A 22,800-nucleotide genomic window follows, 5' to 3' on the forward strand; every position below is an offset into this window, starting at 1 on the left:
GCTGCCGCTGTCCAAGAGGAGTTCCCAGAAAAGCGAATCTAAACTGAGGGCTCCTCCCCATCGCCCTACCCTTCACCACCTCTGGACTGGGTTTTTTGGGACTCCACATTAAGCACCTTCAGCTCAAGGCTGGAGCTACCCAGCCTACATTTAAGGCTCTTGCCAACTGGATGCTGTTCCACCCTTTCTGCTCACCCTCAGTTGCTGGAGCCCAGCTGTCTTTCTGCCTCAGCTTCCTGGGGTTCACCCAACACCAGCCTTTACTGACTCTGTAGAGAATGGCTTCTTCCTTCTGCTTTTTTTGGCAAACTCCTACTCCCGGGCCAGTCCAGAGACTCCTCTTTGAGAAGCCTTCTCCAGTTTCCCTCTCTGGACCATGATTCTGTCTCCACTCCTGCTCCCTCAGCACAATCCCAGATTATGGCATTTAGTGTATCCTGTATTTATAAGTTTGTTTTTGGCCACAGACTGTGGGATCCCTGTAACCATGCCTTTCTCCATCTCTGTAACAGACCCCACTTCCCCCCAAGCATAGTGACTCAAGTTGGGAGCCCAGTAAGGTTTGCCACACATGTAAGGCTGGCGACAGGGCCACCATCATTCAGATGAGGCTGGTGTAAAGGTTTCAGGCCTCCTGGGCACAGCCAGTCTGGGAAAAATGGGCCATGAGTTCTGTCATCTTGGACACTTTTGCAGCTGGGATGCCCAGCCACGCAATGTGAAGGCTGCTCACATTTGTTCAGCTGCTTCTGTGTGTTGGGTCCTGTGAGGTTAGGGACTGACTGGATGACCATTTTATAGGTGAGAAAACCAAGGCCCAGAGGCAGTTACCGCCCAGGCAGCAGCAAGGGGAGGAGTTGGAATTCAGACCTAGGTTGCCTGATGCAAGATCTGTTTTTGCCTGTGTTTTTAACCATTTCACAATCCTGGCAAGTTCAAGAAGGTGGGGATGGCAGAGTCCCAGCCACTGCCTGAGTGTGACCCCCTGGGAGGCTGCTATGACTCCAGGCCCAGCAGGGAGTACTAGGTTATAGCGGTTAGGAGGGAGCCCTGAGACATGCAGAGTGTCCTGTTGGGGTCTGCTTACTTGTCTCAGGAAAACCCTAGTCCCAGCCCTCTTTTCGGGTGGCTGTAGCCCAGTCAGGGCTGCTAGGAGGGTTTGGCTTTGCAGATTTACTGCCATGCTCGGGAATTCCTGGTCCAGTTTAGATCTGGGTGTCTGGGTGGCAGCGCCTGGGCTGGGAGGAAAACTGGGGTTATCTAGATCTCCAGATGAGGTGGTATCTGCTTGCAGAGTTACCAGGGAAGACTCTTTGCCTTGGATCTTGCTCGCTCTCTCCTTCCGGCCCCTGATAAAGAGTCCCAAACACAGGGCTGTAAAGGTGGCCATAAAAACGGAGAAGAAACGCCAGTGCAGCTGGCTTATCAAAGAGCATCGCGGACACCAGCCAGGTCTCCCTACTTCAAGTTTATTTCTTCTCCTCTGCTTTCTCTCAGAAGGTGTCTCGTAAACAGCTAAGAGGGTCATTTATAAATGTCTTCTGCTTTCTCTTCTCAGCACAGGCGCTGCTGCTTTGCTCTTTCTGTTCCTGCAGGCCTGGTGATGGTAAAGAGATGGTCCAGGCACTGAGCAGGGCAACCTCTTTCTCCCTTCTCCCAGGTGCCAGCAGAGATGCAGTGTGGAAGCTGGAAGGAGTCCAGGCATCCCCAGATAGGGATGAGGCTCCCAGAGGTAAGTGATGGTGACACCTTTGACCCTGGTCCTGCCAACATCCTCCCCCACACCCTCTCAATGTGCTGGTGGGGTGGGGATGAGGGGCTAACTGACCTCCGGGTGGGCGTTGGTGTTTGACCCACATCACAGACTCAATCTCGTGGCATCAGAGTTGAAAGGACTTTAGAGAGAGCTTTGTGCAAATCTCTCATTATTCCAGTGAGGCCGAGGGATGGTGGGGTGAGGAGGCACTTTCCTGATGTTTCACAGCAAATTAGAGGTACAAGCAGGAGCAAACCTGAATCTCTTGTTTCCTCACTGGCTTGGAGAGAGCATAGCCATATAGCCATAACAGCAAGAATCCCTCTGTTTGTGGAATGTGCTTCAAGATGTGAAAGCTTGGATGTTCCCCATTTTGTCTGATCTTTGCAGTGACTCTTTGGGCAAAGAATATTATTCCCATTTTACAGACTCGGGGAATGCGTGCTCATAGATGCTGGTGACTCCATTGTAGAGATTGCCCGGGGGCTCTGTTAACCACGACTGTCCTTGTTGCCCCCTTCCATTCGTTAGAGTTTTCTTTGTTGAGTTTTTTCTCCTTCATTTTCCAGGGGAGGTTCCAGGACATAATCTAAACACAGCCCTCAGTATCCTAGTCCCACCACCACCTCCCTAACCCCTTGACCTTCATAGTCATGAGATGATGCAGCGCAACTTCGTTTCCTGGGCCTCGGTTCCACTTCCTGGGGATGTTTGGGTTCCTCCAGTATGCTTTTGACTGGGGTTGGGCAAAGGCCCCCAAATGGTGAGAGGCACTGAGGACTGGGTCCTGGCTGAGAGGACCCCAGATTGCACAGGTACATGGGTGGGAGTGCTCAGACAGGTGTGGGAAGGGCCCTGGCTGTGGGAGCATGTTCGGTTCACTCCTGTGCCTGAGCTCCGTGTCTCCCTGGCAGCAGCCCTGTGCCAGCATGCAGCAGAAATCTGGGAAATGCAAACTGGGCCAATTAGCCCAGCCTCGGGTGGCCATGCTAATTGCACCTGTGCCTGCAGAGTGGCTTCTTCTCTGTGATATCACTTTTTGTGAGAAGGTACCTATGTATTATATCGTATCTATTTAGTATCCTTTCCGCCCTCCTCCCCAATCAGATCAGAGTGTTTCCAGATTGGTCGCTCCTTAACTCAGCGGCACTTGGTGGTTTTCACTCTTGGCTTTGTCTGTTCACCTCTTACATGGGGCTTCGAGCTCCTTCTGTAATTTTTCCCTTCCTGGGTTCTCACTTTCCGGTGATAACTGATTCCTTCATGTGGCCTGATTTGATATTTGAACACTCCTCCAAAAATAGGTATTCCGTGTTTCCCCTCCCTTGTTCTGGAGGAAACAGAGTGTTAACGTGATCAGGTGCCTTTGCCGAGGTCGCACAGACCTGGAGGCAGAGCCAGGGCTATAATCCTGGCCTCAGTGTCTCTTCTTTCGCCTTCTTTCTTGTTCCTTCCTGGTAAAACTTGCTGAGGGTCAGGGGGATGTGCAGTGTCCAGGCTGCTGTGGTGAAGACCCTTGTGAGGCCAGGCGGGGGAGGCGTGGAGCATGGGGAGGGGGCCCTTGTGTCTGCCTGGTGCCTGTAATATATTTGAATTATCTCTGCAGATGAGCCCTGGTTTAGCAAACAGTCTAGAGTAAACCTCAGCTCGAAGACAAATACAATTGACACTGGGCTTGAGTGGTTCAAAGGTTATTGGCACAAAACTGTCAGCTTTGTTTAGCCGAGGGGCTGTATTTATGACGGCGATACGGCAGTGCCATCCATAACTTGCCAGTGAGTGCGGCTGACGTCGGACCAGAGACAACCTATTTACACTGAGCCTGGAGTTTAGTTTCTGTACCGGGTAATGTAAAGGCAATTCGACTCTTGGCCAAGTTGCTTTATGTGTTGCTGGCTTAAGTCTGGTGTCATAATTTGGGTCATCTGTTAACCTTGTTGGAGGTGTCTGAAAGGAGATTGTGTCACTCAAGGAGTTGTTTGTTGGGTGTGTGATGAAGTGTGCAGTAACACTGGTGAGCTGGGAAAGAGGAGTGAGTGGTGGGAGAGGCTCTTGGGGTTATTTGGAAGGACCTCATCAGTGGGTTCCACTTTGGCTTCTAAGGTGGCATAGACAGGAATAGCAATTCTGTGTCACTGGGTCTTGGGCTTGATGATTACTTTCTGTGTCTCCTGTGGTTAGTTTAGGGAAGCCTTGCGCGGAAGGGGTGCATGTATCTGCAATGCTAGGCAGGCATGTTTTATAGATACAAACTTCAGTTGGAGAGAAATTACCCCAGAAATGAGCACACTTATGCGAGGAGTCATGGCCAGAAGTGGCAGAGATATGTGTGAGTGGCTACCAAAGGTTTGCCTGTGGTTTGGTATTTTGGAGAAGGGGAGGCAGTATGTATCAAGGGCCTTAAAATGTACTTCTCTTGTGACCCGTTCATTCCACCGCTGGAAATCCATCCTGATGAAAATCATCATAGATGTGGACAAAGATTCATGCACCTAGATGTTCACTGCAGTGTTGTTTATAATAGCAAAACATGGGAAATAAATCTTTAATAATAGGGTTTTTTTTTAATTACATTAATTATGGCACATTATTAAAATGGAATATTGTACCTTGATTCAAATTGATGTATATGAAGAATTTTTTTTCTTTTTTTATTGTGCTTTAAGTCGAAGTTCACAATTCAAGTCAGTTTCTCATACAAAAACTTATACACACATTGTTATGTGACCCTAGTTGCTCTCCCTACGATGTAACAGCACACTTCTCCTCTCCACCCTGTATTTCCTGGGTCCATTCAGCCAACTCCTGTCCCCCTCTGCCTTCTCATCTCACCTCCGGACAGGAGCTGGCAACATTGTCTCATGTGTCTACTTGAGCTAAGAAGCACACTCCTCGCCAGTATCATTTTATGTCTATATGAAGAATTTTTAATGAATTGTCAAGATAATTCTAATTGGAGAAAAAAAATTTACAGATTGTAGAATGTGCTTTTGATTGTGTAAAACAGTCTCAGAGAAGGAGGGAGACACACCAGAATATAAGGGGAGGTCAGTTTAGGTGGTGGGACTGTGATGTTTTAATTCTGTTACCTCTCCATGGCATATATTTTTAATTTCTGCTAGGGGAGTGTATGCTTTTGATCTTCAGGAACAATTCTTAAACGAATAAACAAAAATTCAGGTTCCCACACTTTGGTGGTCCCTGCCCTTCTCCAGGCCTCAGTTTTCTCTGGGCATAAAAGGGAAACTGGGCTGGGAGAATGACCCTCTGGGGCAGCTTTAGTGGCCTGCCCATGATCACATGATCACTGTGTCCTGGGTCCAATGGGTCACCTAATTTTAGTGCCTGTTGGTGCAGCTGCCTAGCTGCCGGGCAGACGGTCAGGGTGGTGTCGGCAGCGTTGGCAGCATCTCAGCCAATCTGGTGAGGTCAGAGCCAGCTTGGGAGCCGAGCTGGGTAATTCACAGAGCAACAGGGGGATTCTCAAGTGTCTAGGACACAGAACATCACAACCTGCATTTGAAAAGAAATCCTCTAGCCAGCATCCCTGGACTGAGCAGAGGGGAAGGGGTACATTTGGGGGGTAAGAAGAAGGAAGGGCTGCAGTCCCCAAGTGCTGAAAAGTCAGCTGGAATTCCAGAAGCCAGCCTGCCATCAGAGTTTCTAATTTATGGCTTGAACTTGTCCCTGGGCCCACTTCTGTCTGTCAACTGGGGACTTGGATGTAGATGTGAATGTTTTCCCAAAAGGTCTTGGCTGAGGGCTTCTTGTGATAGCAGGCAGCTGTGGGCACCGTGCCCTAAACCTGGAGTAGCTGGGCGTGTGAGGTCCCTGGAGGTATAAACTTGAGAACATTCCTACTGGGGAGAACACCCAGGGGCAAATGGGGAGCAGGGCTCAATTGGTGTGGGGAGGCAGGCTGCCACAGCCTCCTCCTAGTCTTCTGACTTGAATCTTGTGTCTCCCGCTTTGCAAGTCCAGCCATCTTTCTACATGCAGCTCTGACTTGTTGCTGTCCTTTCTGATTTGGCTCTGCAGAGCCAGTGAAGTAAAGCCAAGACCTTTGAATGTGGCATTCAAGACAATTTCCCAACTTGGCTCCACCTACTTTCCTGCTTCTATCTCTACCTACTCTCTGCTCTAGTCAAACCGTGCTCATTCTCTCCTCTCTTCCTGAACACACCATAAATTCTCAGTTCCTTTGGGTGGAATGCCCTTCTTCTGCTCTGTGGTTTAGTCACCAGCTATTTATCGAATACCTGCCATGGACTGGGCAAGATTCACCTGGTAAACTCCTATTCAACCTTCAAAGCCCACGTGGCTTTTGGTCTGAAATACCTTGTCTCATGCTGAGATACCAGCATGACCTCTCTGTCCACTCCTTCTCTAGCCCCACTGATGATGTCTGTGTCTCGTATTCTCAAAGTGTTGTGCCTACTTTTCCCACTGGGACTTAGTAACTTTCCTCTGTGTTCCTGCACAAGCCATAATTCTCTGTAAATAGTGCTTAGGTGTTATCACGTAGAGAAGAGTGGTTAGTGAATGCCGATGAAGCAAGTGGGAGGATCTATTCCCTGAAGTTGTAAGGACATGGGGATAATGATAGCAAGCAGTGTCAGCTTACACTTACCACGCACTAACCATGTGCCAGGCACTGTACTGAGTGCTTTCCATGTATTAGCCCATTTAATCCTTCCATAGCCCAAGAGATAGGTGCTGTTATCACCTCATGTTACAGGTGAGGAAAATGAGACGCGGGAAAGCTAAGTCTTACTCAGAATCACATAGCTAGTAAGCAGACGAACTGGGATTTGAATGGATCCAGACAGGCTCTCAAGATCACACACTCTTCTGCTTCTTTCCTACCAGGTGTGAAGGTGATGCTTGTCCACAGGGAAGAGAAGAGCAGCCCCATACCTGGAGGATTCTGATACTAATGACTCTTGGTGACTTTGCTTGGGTGTGTGGCTGGTGGGGTGTGGGGAATCCCCTCAGAGTTGCGGTTTTGTTGGATCTGTCTTAGTGATGCATCTTGTCATGTTTTTATGTCTTCCTTTCCATACCCTCACCGACTGCCATGCAGGGGGAGAAGCTCTTACTCCTCTACTTACCCTCTGCAGCAAGACGCTTTCACTTTACACACACAGGGGCCCAGCAGTCCCTGCCCCCATGGAGCATGGTTGAGTCAGTTGGCATGGTTTTAATGTCTAGTCCACAGATGCAGGCCTAACACAAATCCTGAGGGTGCCCACCCCCGCTTGTGTTTGCCTTGAGCCTCAGAGTATTCCTGAGAACCCTATGCCTTCCATACCTTCCATCTGTCCAGGGCTCTGTTTAGACAGACTGACAGACTGACCAAGACAGACTGGGCTTTTGACTGAGTGACACAGTCAACATTAAATCTCTGGAGAACATAGGTTAACACTCTGGGTGATTCAGAAGGCAGAGGGTCAAAGCTGGGGACAGCGATTCTTTCATGAGTTAACATCAGTTGTTGGAAGCACGTTGGTGACGGGGGGCATCTGTCTGGTCCTTGAGACCCGTCATAGAGCTTTTCTGTCTCAGTTCTCACTGTCCATGCCCCCATTCTGGTGAAGTGGACATGCCATGGGTGAGGGGATGGGACTGGCCAGGGATATCCTGAGGGAAATGCTTGGGGAGCTGCCTTGTGGAATTGCTGGACTTGCGGCACTGTTCGCCATTTCTGTCTTATCAGGGGAGCCCACATCAGGCTGAGGGGGCTGCTTGGATTCTGAGGAAGCTGGAAGGGCTTCGCTGGCCCAGCCTCCCAGCTTTGGGAAGCCTTGGGAGAGACACGGACAACTAAAGATGGCTGAGGGGGTTGAGGAAACAGCCGAGTAATCAAGTTGCTTCTTTGCCCGCCTTTCCTCTTAGAAATGCAAATGGTATCTTCGGAGGAATCCTTTTAAGGGATGAAAGCAGTTTTTGAAAAGACATTAATCTCCTCACTCACTTCCTTCTGATGGCTGGAGATGAGTGACAAGCCTCGTAATGGAAGATGGTGGGGCTGATAATTCCACAGTAGCCCGGGGAAGGATGTCTCAGGCTGTGAATCACCGTGCACTACACAGATCCGAGTGTCTTGGTGATGGTATCTCCCAGGCCCGCAAAGCTCTTCCTGGCGCATGAAGGTGCACACGCCTTTGAAGGCTTGAGTCGAAGGGTCCTCAGGCTGGCCGAATGTGTCTCCCTGGCCCAGGAAAGTTTCCTGCAGAGCAGCTGCTGCAGCAGGCAGCAAAATTGAGCGACTCGATGGCACTGGGAAGGGGGAGTTTTGACGTTAGATACATTTCTGTTGAATGGGTGTATGAAAACCTCCAGGTAGGAATCTTGGATGCTTAGACCAAGCCCTGTGAGGCCCCCAGTGCTCTCCTCCTCCCTCCACAGCAGTCTGCCCTGGTGTCTTCAGTGGGTTGACCAGCTCTGTGGTGTTGGGTGAATGTGAGGGGAGAGTTGACCTTTCCATCGTAAACACCCATGGCCCCACTCTTGTGCGAGTACTTTGGATCCCCTACCCTCAGCTGAACCTGGTAGGGGGTATTCACTGTATCACCATGCTTGGAGAGCGGGCAGGCAGTAGGGAGCAGAGAGGAAGCCAAGGAGGGGTTTATAGACCTGGGGGAGCCCTCGCCCTGTTCATAGGCCCTGATGAGGTGTGCCTGGTCAGTGTTACTAGCACCTCGGGACAGGTCTAGCTCTGAGTTGGGTAGGGTGTGAGAAGAGCGATGAGTAAACACGGTCCTGCCTTCAAGGAACATCCGATTGATGGGGATAGCTCAACTGTGAGGCCTGCAACTCTTGGATACCCCTCTCTGGGGGCTTATCTCAACCTAGAGTGTGAGCTTCTGCTCAGGCCTCCTCTGCAACATTATTGAGCTCGGAGCTGGACACATCGTGGGGGAGGGAGCTGAGATGAAGTAGAGACGCACAGAGTGTCCTCAAGGGACCTGGCTGCACCCCCCCCCCACCCCGACAGCAGGTGACAGTGCTTTCTGTGTCCCTGGGCTAGGGGTGCATTTCAGAACAAGGGTAGGGGACTGAGCAACTAAGCAGCAAAGATACCCCAAGGCACATCTTTTCTTTGCCCCACCCATAGATGCTGACAGGCTGTCAGTGACTTGTGGATACTTCTTTCTCCAGGAAGCCCCCTTGGGGTGGAGTGATGGCCTTCTGTATGAGCCCTCACTCAGGGAGTCCGGTGCTGACCCATGATGCTGCTGTGGGGTGATAGAGTCTCCATCAGTGCAGAAGATGGGCTGAGGGGAGCCCTCCTGGTCCCATGACCTTCCTAGCAGTGCCTTCTTGAGCCAAATTGGGGCCTAAAGAAAAGGAACAATTGATAATAGTGGTCCTGTATTTCCTTAAAATTTTAGTGTTTAGTTCATCATTTTTTTGCATAATTTTGATATTTAAAAATATTGCATTAAAATATTGTTTGTCTTGATTACTGAGTTGTTTAGTGCCCCCTTCAATTTTGTGCCGGAGGTGATTGCTGCACTTGCCTCACCCTAGTCCTGGCTCTGTTCCCCAGACAAGACCCCTGGGATGCTCATATCCCTGGGAACTTCCTGTGGTATCCCATCCTCTCTCTTGAGGAGGAAGAGGAGAGGTGAGCTGGGTGCAGAGGAGAGGAGTGGCTGGTGACATGGCCATTCATCTTGGTTTCTCTTAGTATCTGCCACAGCTGCCAGCAGACATGAGTGTGTGGGCTGAGCCGATGGCAGGGGTTTCTCCTGGGTCTGCCCTGTCCCAGCAGGGAATGATTTCTCCACTTCTCTTCAGAGGCCCAGCCCTTCGAACATCTGGCTGTCTTGACTGAGGACACTTCCTGTGTGTAGGGGGGCTGAAGGGGCGTGGGCTGCTGGGGTGTGAGAACAGGAGAGGAGGCTTTTGGTGATGAGGACCTGAGCAGCCAGCCCAGCGGCTGGGTGTGTGTCTCTGTCGCTGGTTGCTGGGAGCTGTGGTGCTGGTTGGCTGACTGTATGTCGTGTTGGCAGGGCCTGGGCTCCTGGGCCTGATGCTCAGCACGCTGTCAACACTCAGCAAATAATAAATAATAATAATATCTCCAGCATGTTGGGGGGGGAGGGGGAGGAGGGAAGGAGCACCGAAAACATGTGTTCTGTCTCATGGCGGGTGCTGAGAAGCTGGAGTCTGCTCAGGGCCTGTCTTTAGGCGGGGGTTTAAAAAAAAAAAAAATTTTTTTTTTTTTTTTAAGGGAGCTGTTTTCACCTGAAGCTTGGAACAGGAGGAGGGCAACAGCAGGGGCCTGCCTTGGGAACCGGGGACTTGGAGAGATTGTCCACGGGTCTTCCTGAACTTTCCTTTGTAAAGGGCTTGGATGGTCCTCAGGTGGCATTTAGAAATGACCAGCCTTGGCTCAACCACTTCAGACAGGCCATTTAACCTCTCGGAGCCCCTAGGTTTTCTCACTTATAAAATGGGGGTGGTTATAAAATGCGCATGGCTAGGCGAGTTAAATGAGAGTGGTGCAAAGTGCTTGCGCAGGAGCTGGCAGCTGATAAGCAGCACTGCTGGACTTGTAGCACAGTCTGTCGTGTGTGTCTGGCCCTCAGTGTGAGGCCCGAGTTTGGTCGTGAGGGGAGATTGGGAGGGGCAGAACCACTTGGGTGGCTGGCACCAGTACCAGGTCTGGGGAAGGATTCTGTAGACCCTCAGCCTTCTGCAAGTCACCCCACTGAGTCACTGTTGATTGACTGTATGACCCTAGAGTGTGGGGCAGGGGAGGGAGACTGAGTGCTTGGTGCTGAAACTCTCTAGAACTTGGACCCTGGAGTGTGAGTGAAGTCCCCCTGGCAACAGGAGACTGCATGGGGTGGCGGGGGTTGGGGGGGCTCCGCATCTTGGGTTGCTGGCTCCCTGGGCTGCAGAACCAGATGGGGGAGCTGAGTTGGGCGAAGGCAGTGGGACTTGGGAAGGTCTCTGGGCACAGTCCCCCCATTTCTCCCTGGCCTGCTTCCTTAAGAGGCTGAGAGGGGGCTGGAGACTCACTGTAGGAGTATAGGGAGTCAGAAGCTGCTTCCTACGCAGTAAGGCTGAGTGTCCCCCAACTGTTCAGCCAATGAGGCAGGGCTGAAGCCCCAGACCTCTCTGAGAGGGGGTCCAGTGTGCCCTTGAATCTGTCTCTGTGGCTGCAGACCAGATGAGCCAGTCTCAGGGGTGAAGCTGTGGGGGCTGCCTAGTCTCCCCTGTGAGGACAAATGTTTCTGGCATTCCCTTTCCAGAAGGGGGGCCCTTGTCATTCACCATCTCCTTTCTCCCCACTTCTGGCTTCCTCCAAGCACAAAATGGGCTGTTGTCCGTTCTTCCCATGACTCCCCTGCCTCCTGCCCTGAGCCGCCTGGTCCTACCTGCCTGGGAGCGAGGGCTCCTCACGGGTGGGCCAGTGAGGCCAAGCGGCCATCCCCTTTGGCCTGGCTCAGTGCCTGCCACAGGGGATGGGCCACTTGTCAAGAGCTGTTTTTTAATTTTCTTCACTCAGACTCTGCTTGTTCCAACACACTGCGATGACACGCGTGTTAACAGAGCACCAGGGACTATAATTATCGGGGGTTGAGAGACAAGAATCTCCTGGTGGTGTGGCAGCTGCAGGCAGGAGCCGCTGTCTGATCTGTCCCCAGAGAGCAGCCGCTCCAGCCTGACTCGTGTCTGAAGAGTCGCCGGCTGTGCACCCTTCACCCTCCCGTTTGTTCTGACTGCAGCCCTGCAGGAATTCCTCCCTCTGAGCAAGGCCCTGCACGGCTTCTCTCGGTGGGGCAGATCCGTGTTGCTCACCATCATTTGTGATGAAGGACAGGCACTTTGTGTGGTCTTGTTGACATGCTGAGGCTGCTGCGCTGGGGAGGGGCAGGTTGGACTGGCTCTGTGCTGAGGAGGCCTCAGCGGGCTGCAGTGTGGCCCGGTCAGGGGCTGGACTTTATTCAGAATAAATGCAAAGTTTTGCATTTAGGTTCAAGAAATGAATTCCCACAAGTCCTTGGTGAGGCAGACCAGGCTCAACAGCAGGGATTTTGGCTACAAAGTTAGGGTGAAACTAGTCACGTGCTAGTGCTATGGTTGCTTAAAAAAACAAAAAGCAAAAAACCCAGCTATGAAGGCCACCTCCAGGAGCATGAACAGACATTTATTGTCTTGGTTGGGTGAGGAGACAGGGTGTTCTCCTGGGGGTAGATGGCTCATTGTAAGAGAGACATAGGCAGCCTGGGGCTGTGAGGAGTGGGGTCACCTTTTCACGTGGAGGATACTGTGGGATATGGGGATGGTCTGGGAAGGGATGCTTACCTGTTCCCAGGCATGTGAAGGGCATGTGCGAGGAGGGGCAGCAGATGGCTGAGCTTAACTCTGGGGAGGAAGGTTTGGGCTGAGTATAGATCAGAGCTGCTGACAATCAGATGATCCAGAACGGAGAGGGTTGAGTTGCCAGTGCCTGAGGCCCCAGGTTTCAGGGTCCCCAGCAGGCAGGCAGGGTGGCACATGGAGAGAAGGGTTCCTGCACGGGGAGGGGCTCAGGTTAGATGTCGTCCCCTGGGCATAGGGTCTGTTGCCCTGAGATTAGTCTGGTTCTGCCACTAACCGGTATCGGCCCCCAGATTGGTCTATTCCCTCTCTATGCCTCTGTGTTCCTGCCTGGGACAGGGTCTGAGGGGCTGCTGCTCCCCCTGGGATTTTGTCCTGTGGATGCTATAAGGTGGGTATGGGGAGTAGGGTGTAGACAGGGACTCTGGGAACCTCTGTGGGCACAGGATGCAGGCACACTGAGCCAGGTGACACAGAGCCCATGATGGTCAGTATTTGTGGATAGAGCACTTTCTCCTAAGTCCTCTGGTTCCCCAGTGAGCCCCTACGGCCTTGGAAATGACATGTTCCAGAGTGTGTCTGTGCTGTTGGAGCTGGTGTCAGGACCTGGGATACGGGAGACATCTGAGGTCATACAGCCAGGGAAGGTGGAGGCCCTCATCAGGGTCTTCCATATCTTCCTGGTCCAGCTCCCATGAACACACAGTGGGCCCTTTCTCGGTCAGCACATTCAAGGATTTCTGCCAGTGGCACAGTCCCAGCTGCCAATGGGTGAGCCTAATTTCTAGAGCCAAAGACGGGCTTCCTCAGGGTCCCCTGGCCTTCTGGGCTTGCTCCGGGGCAAGGGGACGGGGCCTGGGGAGGAAGGAGAAACTGGAGCTCACACGGAGCATCAAAGGGCTGGTGCGAGGTTTATTGGGGCCTTTACTGCCCTACTTTTCATTATTTACACCCTGTTGATTCTAGGAGCTCCCGTTAAACGTGTAATAAATATAAAAATATTTTACAGGCCAGTGAAAATTCCACAGCAAAAATAACTCTATAAAGAGGGATTTCACCCTGCTCTGCCTGCTGCCGAATTCTGTGTGGCATTACTCAAGCTGCTTGGCTGGCAGCAGGACCATGAGGTGGCTGAGTTCCCCGGTAGTGGTGGGAGGCATGCCGGATGTTTAATTACCCCCTTTACCAGGCTGTGAATGGAGGTGCTTCCCGCTCCTCCGGGGCCTGAGCCTGCCAGCTCTTCCAGGGGGCGGGGGTGAGAGTGCCCTGGAGTTGGGCCTGGGTCCCAGGGTGGCCTGTGGAGGTCTGGGGACCAGTGGGAGGAAAGGAGGGAGCAGGCTAGAGCTGTTCTCCTGGCACTTCCCTTCCCCAGCCAGGCAGTTTGAGGTGTGGCCAAGGGGGCAGAAAGGAAGGGTGGAGTTTAGAAGACAGTGTAGAGTAGTGATTAGAAGGGGGGGTGGGTGGAGGTAGGGGTGGGGTGGGGGTGGAGACACAGATTGCCTGGTTTTGCCTGGTTCCAATCCCACCTCTCCCACTTAATAGCTAGGTGACCTTGGACAGGTGACTCGTCCTCTCTGTGCCTCATTTTCCTCCTTTGTGAAATCCTATCTCACTGATTGCTGTAACATATGCCTAACACATAGTAAGGACTCAGTCAATGATCATTATTATTTTATGCTCAAAATTGTAATCATTTTTAATAAGGATCAGGGCATTCAGCCACAGCTCCAAGCTTGGAAAATTAGGTGTAGGGAGAGGGACCCCTGTTAAGGAGGTTCAGCTCCCCCACTTCTGGCTTCTACTGAAAAAAAACAAAAACAAAAAACAAAACCAAACCCATTGCCCTATTCTGCCTCATAGCAACTGGCTTCCATTAGACCTGTCCAATTTGGGAGCCACTAGCCACATGTGACTACTGAGAATTTGAAATGTATTTAGTCCAAATTGAGATGTGTTCTAAGGGTAAAACACACACCAGATTTCAAAGACTTAGTATGAAAAAAGGCTCTGAAATATCTCAATAATTTTTTATTTAAATTATATGTTGAAATGATAATATTTTTAATATCTGAGATTAAGTAAAATTATTAAATTTAGTGTCACTTGTTTCTTTTTACTTTTTTAAATGCAGGTAATAGAAAATTTAAGATGACATATGTGACTTGCACTGGGGGCCTGCAAGATGTTTCTGTTGGACTATTCTGTCTTCCTCTGGCAAGGGGGTGCTGAAGCTCCGAGGCTGTCACGCCCTGGCCCAGCTCAGCCACCCGTTTTACAGAAAGGGAGACCAAAGCCAAGGAGGGCCCAATATCTGGAACTCTTTGGTTGCAAAGTTGCTCTTGGGGAAATGGTAACAGTTTACTTTGCCTCTCCCCTCTTCTGGTTGTAGGGAAGATCACACCAGGGTGACTTAGGACAAGTATATGTATGTGTGTGTGCAACAGGTTTTGTTAAATGAGGCCTGTGGCATTTGGCGAACTCCATGGTAGTAGCTTTCAGGGAGGGAGGGTGGGGAGCAGAGAAAGATGCAGGTGACTCATTGGCTTGGATGGCACATATATTGGTGCACCTCTTGAAGATGCAAATGTACCTATCCTACCCCTGAGAGTTCTGCTGATACTTGGGCATGAGGCAGGATGACTGGAGAGAGGTTTCTTGAATAATGGTAAAACCCCATGTTTACTGAGCACTGACTGTGTTCCAGGCTGTGCTAAGTCATCTAAACCTCCCAACAGTCCCACAGACTGAGACTATTAGTGGCTCCACTTTAGAGATGAGGAATAGGAGGCTTAGAGTGGTTAGTGCTTGTAAGTGGCAGACCTGGGATCTGAATCCAGGTCTATTTGATTCTAAGGCTTGTACTCTGAGATTACGTAAATAGATAGCTAGCTGCCATGGAGCCAGCTCCAACTCATGGCAACCTCATGTACAACAGAACTAAACATTGCTTGGTCCTGTGTAATCCTCATGATCACTGGCATGGTCAAGTCCATTGTTGCAGCTATTGTGCCAATCTGTTTCCCAGAGGATCTCCTTCACTCTCATTGGCCGTTTACTTAACTGAACGATTTCCTCCTCCAGCGATTGATCCTTCCTGATGACATGTCCAAAGCAAGTGAATTGGACAGTGTTCTGTTGTGATCCATAAGGTTTATATTGGCTAATTTTTGGAAGTAGATTTCCAAGCCTTTCTTCCTAGTCTTAGTATGGAAGCTCCGCTGAAACCTGTCCACCATGGGTGACCCTGGGGTATTTGAAATACCAGTAGCATAGCTTCCAGAATCATAGCAATGCACAAGCCGCCACAGGATGACAAACTGACGGACGGGTGGTAGGCTCTGAGTTTAGCTCATGCCGAACTGCTGCCATTTCGCCCACTCACCTGCTGAGGGACCCTTCTTCTCTCTGATCCTCATTGCCACAGGGAGGGGAGGGGATGAGCTAGATGCTGTCCAAGTGTCGGCCCCTGGCTCTGATACTCAGAGTCTGTGTAGACTCTGGATTCAGTGGCATCACCACTCCCTGGCTGTGTGACCTGGGGTAAGTCACTCCCCTCTCTGGGCCTTGGTTTCCTCTTCTGGGAGATGAAGGTAATGAATACCTACCTTCCAGGGCTGGTGTGAGGTGTAAAGGAAATGATGTGTGCCTGGCACATAGTTGGTGCTCAGTTTGGAGAGAACGTAGAATATAGGCATCCTCTTAAAAAGTAGTCTTCAGAGCGCAGACAGTTAGAATTTTCCCCGACATCACTTTGGAAGCACGTCTCATGTTTGCTCTTTATCCCACTGGGTGGGGGGATCACATCCTCATCCTCACCTGGCAGTGGCTATGCCCTTGAACCCCGGGTGTCATGGGGAGAGGACTGTAGAATACCAGCCTTTCTGTGACCACCGTCTGGAGACCGGCTGCCCCAGCACAGGCCCTTCATGTGTGAGTGGTGGTAATGGGGGTGGTGGTGGGGAGGAGCTGATGTAACAGTCGGCGTTCGCCAGGCTCTGTGCCACAGGCTTTACATATTATCTCTTTTCATACACATCTTCACCCCAGGAGGCAGTTGCTATTATTAGCCCCATTTTAGAGACGAGGAGACTGAGGCCAGGGAGGTTCAGCACCCTGCCCCTCAACGTGATGCAGCAGGGAAGCAGCGGGACTGGGATTTGAAACCAGGTGGTCTGAGGCTAGGCCAGGCTCCTTGTCACTGGGCTGATGCCACCAGGTGAGGTAGAGGCTGTATGGTCCCAGGGAGGTCTGCTCAGGGCTGCTTACCTGGTCCTCCTCCCTCCTCGGGCATGTCCAGGGCTCTGACCAGCCCTACCTCCTTGATGCTCAGCCAGTGAGTGAAAGGGATATTGTCACAGGACTCTCCTTAAATCTCTTCTAAATTGATAGAAGTGGTAAATGGATCCCAAACATTGGTGCTTAATTTTAGCCAAGGTGACTTGGAGACGCCTAGACCAGAATGAAAACGGCAGGATTTCCCCTGTGCTCCCAGAGCCTACTAATGTAGAGACCCCCAGAGTGAAGCCACACATGCGTTTTAAGCAGTGTGCTAAGCACTCACCTGTACTACCTCGTCCTTTCCCTTTGTGGTAGTGGTTACAACTAGGACCCCTGGGAGATGAGTGTATGGCCTGTGTCCAGATTAGGGGGATGATGGTTTGTCACACTAACCAGTGGATGGAGCTGACTTGGTTCTGGTGCTTTTTCAGGCTCTCATTGGTAAGGCCCATGGGCAGGAGATAGCCAGCCCGGACAGCATCCCTCCTTGCCTGGGGCAGGTAGTGCCAGTCAGCAGGCAGCTGTGTAGTCACTGGTATTTGGGGTGATGGGAAGTATGTGTGTATGGCCTGTCAAGTTTCAACCCCTCGGGCTTGGTGTGCCCATCACAACCTGAAAAGAGGGTCTTATCTGTCTTGCGAAGGGCTGCCGATCTGTCTACTTCCTGCCAAGCCCCAGCCACCATGACAGACAACACAGTTGCAAAGCTGAGACCTCAACAGGAATAGGAGTGCAGAGAAAGATCTCTAGGCTGCTGGGTTGGCAGCACACCTAAGGCGATGTCTCAGGCTGGGTTTTCTAGAGAAGCAAAACTAGTAAAGCATATATATATACATATCTCTCGACAGCAATGGGTTTTATATATACGTGTGTGTATATATATATATACATATATATATTTATATTAAAGAAATGGTTCATGAGGTTATAGAGGCTGGAAAGTTCCAATTCCTGGGTCAGGCTAGGGGCTTCTCCTAACTCACATAGCTGCAAGGGCTGTCAAACCCAAGATCAGCAGGTCAGACAGTAGGGTTCTGGCTCACAGGCTGCAGAGACCAATGAATCCTGAGATCAGCAGGCAAGATGGCAGGTAAGCTGCTAGCTGAAGTCCCAAGAACCAGTGGTCAGATGAACAGGAGCCAGCTACAGGATCCAGAGCAAGCAAAAGCCCATGAGCCTTGCCGGAAAGTCCACCTATATTGGATGCAGGCCACACCCCCAAGGAAAAACCCTTTCAACTGATTGGCTACTCACAGCAGATCCCATCATGGGGGTGATCACATATCAAATCTCATCATGAAAGTGATCACAACATCATGTAACTGCCAAACCACTGAGAATCATAGCCCAGCCAAGTTGACACACAACCTTAACGATCACAGGTGGTGTGGGTGAGGTCCAGAAGTAGGGCTTAGGGTCTGAGAGGTCTTGCCTCCCTCAACGTGGGGTTTCTCCCGTTTCCAGGGACTCTGCCACTGGTCCAGAGGCCTCTTGCTCAAATCAGCAGGCCAGGCCCTGTTGCTGTCCAGCCTCAATGCTCACGGTGTGTAGGCCACCATGTCTGTGGGGGCTGCAAAGTGGGGGAGGAAAGGATATATGTCTGACCCTGTGCCTTCCTATCCTCCTGGCCTAGTCTGTTTCTTCATGGTAGGGCAGGGCAAGGCAGGGAGTCCGTTCCCCTTGGCAGACTCTTTGACTGTTCCAGCCGGTTTTCTCTCTTCTGCTGACATGTGCCTTATAGAACCACCCATTTTAGTATTAAAAATTGTGCTTCTATTATTGTGAGTCTTGGCTGTGGGTCTTAACTCCTAAACTAGGCCAAATTCTTAGGGGTTGGGATCTCTGTCTTTCTCCCCAAGCACATGGGCTGGGGTTGGGGGCATTATAAAGCATTGGGGTAAAATTGCCTACATAGAGCACACAGTCCACAGCAACAACCTCCTTTGCCCGCTCTCTCTGCCCCCTGGGCCAGCACACCTCACAGAGAGGCCTTGAGATGCAGCAGTCTGAGCTGGCAATGGACTTCTCTCAGGCTTGCTGCTCCATGTCTTCAGGAGTGGACCGTGAGTTTTTCCAGATGTGGTTTGGGAGGGCCATGGCCCACAAGAGGCAGAGGGTTAGGGAGCTGGGTGATCAGCTTAGGATGAAATCCACCCCATGAGGTCATGATCTCGGGGGAGAGGCCCAGATGAACCCCCCTAGGCTTACCTCACCTGGCTCTTGCCTGTGTGGTGGTCCCAGCCTCAGCCTTTCTTAATCCAGCAAGGAAAGATAGTATTATCTGGAGGCCATGCTGGGTTTTGGCAGCCGGAAAAGGGCCTCAAAATCTTTGGGTAGAGGGACTTCCTGTGGCACATTCCCCTGTCCAGTACAATAACAACCGTGTCTTTTTCCCAGTCAAATTCCTCTGTTCCTTCCCTCAGGATGAGGTTTTGCACGTTCTCACCCTAGAGGATGCTGGAACGAGGCTATGGCCCTGCAGAGTGGCCACTTCCAGGCCCAAGTCGGCAGTTGACTCTTCCCAGACAGCCTGGCCTTGGCTAGAGAGAGGACAACCTGTGTAAGGTGCAGCGCCATCCTCTGGGGCCATGACTGCGAGAGGGAGAGGGCCTGAGTAGGGCAAGAGGGCAGTGGCCTCTGTGGTGGTCGAGGGGGTACGGCTTCTTCTGGGTACTGGAAGGCTGCAAGGTATTGTGAAAGCAGAATCAGAATTTCAAGCTAGGCGCATGTGCTGAATACCTGCCCACCTCCTTCATCTCTCATGGAGGATGCTTGTGGGGTGGGGGTCACTTCTCTCAGCTCTGGGTGTTACTAGCTGTAGCCTTTTGGCTTTGAGGGTGCAGACCTGGCCTCCCTGGCCCGGCAGGCAGTCTTTAATCCCTCCTTTGTGTCATTACGGGCTGGGGTGAGAGTTCATGAGAGATGAGGGTACCTGGGCTATGTAATTAAGTTGTACACTTGGCACAGAGACCTGGTTTTTAGTTCACGTATCCTATTTGCTGGCTTTTCCAGGCCATTGTCCCCGCTCTGGGCCTGTGGACTAATTACAAGGTGTGGGCTCTGAGGCGCTTCAGTGGGGCCCCGCTGGTCATGCTGAGTCGTGCCTCCTCCTGGGTGCTGTGTTGTTTGTGCTGGGAGCAGACGTGACCTGCCTGCTACCTGCAACCCTGGGAGTTGCTGCTGGGGGATAGAAGGCTGTCTGCCTCGATGACAGCTCTGTGTGACTGGGCAGGCCAGAGGACCCCCTTGGAGCTGACCTGGGGAGGGGGCTGTGGGAGCCCAGAACAGTGGGGTTCACTTCTGGAGGAGATGTCTGAGTTCTCCCAAGCATGATGAGGTTGGGTTGCCTTATGGGGTGGGTTTCAGCATCACTTGGGGTAGAAAGAAATATAGATGGGGAGCAGCACTCTGGCAAGGGGTCTCTGGTGGATGTGAGGAAGTGCTTCTGGGGCTGTGGGCTCTCGATGGACTATGGTGTGGCTTCCTGAAGTGGCTGTGAAGCTCTTGCTAACATACCTGGCTGTCTGTTTGTAGCTTTGTGGTCCTCGTACTGTGGTGAGGACTCTCTCTGTTATTCCCAGAGTGCAGTGGGGTTGAACAATGGACTCATGAGCAACAGCATATCATGGTGGAGGAGCCCACCAACTCCAAGCGCCCATCATGGTGAATTACAACTGTAAAACAGGGACCCCAGCTTTGCAGATGGGCGAGGATGTGCTTCTAGGGAAGCCTGGATACCTTGGGTGTACACAGTGCACCCAGAACAGCTCCCCCGGCCCTAAGTTTGGTTCCAAATGAATATGTTAGTCATCACAGGCATTACGCTACGCATTACCTGCTTTTTACCAGCCTCGTGGAGCCCTGGTGGGCCAGTGGTTAAGTGCTACAGCTGCTAACCATATTCACCAGGTGCTTCTTGGAAACACCATGGGGCAGTTCTACTCTGTCCTATAGGGTTGCTAAGAGTCAGAATCGACTCAACAGCAACAGGTTTAGTTTATTTTTTTGGTTACTAGCCTTAGATTTTGGAGTAGATTTGAGGGAATGGTTTGCTTGGTTCAAGTCTCTTAAAAAAAAAAAGAAAAGGTATCAGTAAACTTTTTTTTCCCGTTAAGATCTGCCCCCAGAAAACCAGAGTCATTCAGAGTTATTTCTCTTGGCCTGTAACTGTGCCCTGGGTAGTGGAGGATAAGAGATGCTGCTTGGACATGCCAACAACAGCTTCTCCATTGGCGTTTGTCCTCCAGAGTAGTATCGGAGGAGTCATAATAGCTAACATCATGCAGAGCCAGCCTGGGCCAGGATCTCCGGGCCCTTGATGTGCATTATTTTAATCCTCAGACAACCTTTTGAAGTACTGGCTATTATGAAAATTATTGATAAGTAAGGAAACTGAGGCCCAGAGAGGGTAAATGACATGCCTTAGATCACACAGCGAAGAAGTGGTGGTCCGGGCTTGGGAAGCAGCTCTCCACTGCCTGACCCACTCTGGCTCTATAAGGAAAGGCCGACCAGCATCCTCACCTGGGTTTTTCTGGTTACTGTGAGTCACACAGCGAGGGCCCTGGGGTTAGACTCTGGCCTTGTTGTCCACGATGGTTGTGGGTGGCCCCACTGAAGGAGGCCCATGCATACCACTGAGTGGTCTCACAAACCTTTCTTCCATGTGACCCATCTGCCCAGCTCTCCTCCTGTCCTGGCTGCCTGCCTCTTGCAAGATCATGGGCAGTAGGACGTGTCACCTACTCTAAGAAAGACTTCTGAGCAGAAAATCTTTTTATAAATATGAATCTCAACCTCAATCCAGCAAAGAGCAGCTGGGTACCCACGAGGTATAGCAGTATTTCTGATTATGGCATGCATTCCTTTGTTATGCTGGAGGATGCACTGGCATCAGAGGTGTCGCGGGGAGACCCTGTGAGCCGTCAGCCACACAGCAGGCAGCGTGTGGGTCTCAGAGAAGAGCTGCCACAGGCACAGGGCAGGCCCCACCAGGATGCTCCAGGAGCTCTGGGTCCTGCATCCGTGAGTGCCGTGGCTGAACCAGGCAGACCCCGCCTGAGCTGTCCTCTGTGGTCTGGGTGGGGACCTGGGGGTCCTTGAGCCAGGCACAGGGTCTTAGTTAGGTTATCTGCTTCGCGGGACCTAGCCAGGACTGCCTTGGGGTGTAGTTAATGCTTGTTTCTAAATACTGATTTTTTTTAAAATGAAAAAAAAAAAAAAACAAACTATGGATAATTCCCTCGCTTGCACAGGGGCCAGGTTCTCTTGCTGGGGAGATCTCCTTTATCTCACAATGGTCCCGTGAGCACCCCAGCTCAATGCTGCTCCTCAGCCTACCCTGCTCCCTCTGGCTTCTGCACCTTTGCACACGCCGTTCCCTCTGCCTGCACTGCCTCGCCACCTCTAACCCCTTTGGCCTGGCCCCGCTAATACCTACTCAGCCTTCAGGTCTCAACTGGGATATCACCCCTTTGGGGCTGTCCCTTATCCCCACCAAGTCTGGGTGAGGGCCCTTCCCTGGGTTTTTAAGGAACCAGTGATCACACTGTGCAAACTGGCAGCTCCACTGCACTCGGTGGCAAGGACAGCCTTGTTTTCACCGCTGTATCTTCCGCATGTGGTATGATAGTAATAATAATGAGTGACAATAACAATAATGATAACAAGCACTTGACAAATGTCAGCTCTGTGCCAGGTGCTGCTTTCAGCATCTCACAGGTTCTTACTTCTCACATCAGCCTTGAGAACCAGGTATTCGTCTTACTGCCATTTGGCAGATAAAGGAACAGAGGCATAAAGAGTCTAACCTAGTGTTGTGGCTTGAATTGTGTCCCCCACAAAGATATGCTCAAGTCCTAACACCAAACCTGTGGATGTGACTCTGGGAATAGGGTCTTTGCAGACATAATTAGTTAACATGAGGTTGTACTGGAGTGGGATGAGCCTTACTCTAATGTGATTGACGTCCTTATAAGAAGAGAAGAGACGTACAGAGAGAACACCAGGTGACCTATGGAGGCAGAGACTGGAGAGATGCGTTTACAAGTCAAGGAATGCTTGTCAGCAACACCAGGGGATATGAGAAAGGCATGGAACAGATCCTCCCTCAGAGCCTTCAGAGAGAACACGGCCCTGCCAACACCTTGATTTTAGACTTCCAGCCTCCAGAACTGTGAGAGAATAAATTTCAGTTCTTATAAGCCACTTAGTTTGTGGTGATTTTTTACAGCAGCCCTAGGCAACTAATAGACCTAGTAAGTGGTAGAGCTGGGATTCGACCCAGGCAGTGTGTTGTCAAGGTTAGCTCTCTCTGTCTTTTTAAATTACTGTGGTTAAATATATATAACATAAAATCTACCTTTTTATGCAGAACAGAATTTCAAATTCTCAAAGACTACAGACTTTCTGGAGCCACGAAGGTTGGA

General features: G+C 51.1%; 1 long non-coding RNA gene across 2 annotated transcripts in view; it reads left to right on the plus strand.

Annotated features, from left to right (window-relative positions):
• The first annotated feature begins 1,646 nt into the window (after nt 1-1,646).
• The window catches only part of LOC126061698 (uncharacterized), a 34,379-nt gene continuing 13,225 nt past the window's right edge, over nt 1,647-22,800 (plus strand). Inside the window, exons 1-3 of one of the 2 annotated variants that reach the window (XR_007513872.1) lie at nt 1,647-1,732; nt 6,626-6,716; nt 7,652-7,725. This is a non-coding gene — a long non-coding RNA (uncharacterized LOC126061698). Of the gene's footprint in view, nt 1,733-6,625; nt 6,717-7,651; nt 7,726-22,800 lie in introns of those variants that run through there. The other variant, XR_007513873.1, reaches the window with a different exon arrangement.

This window comes from Elephas maximus, chromosome 2, assembly GCF_024166365.1.
Source record: "Elephas maximus indicus isolate mEleMax1 chromosome 2, mEleMax1 primary haplotype, whole genome shotgun sequence".
NCBI lineage: Eukaryota > Metazoa > Chordata > Mammalia > Proboscidea > Elephantidae > Elephas > Elephas maximus.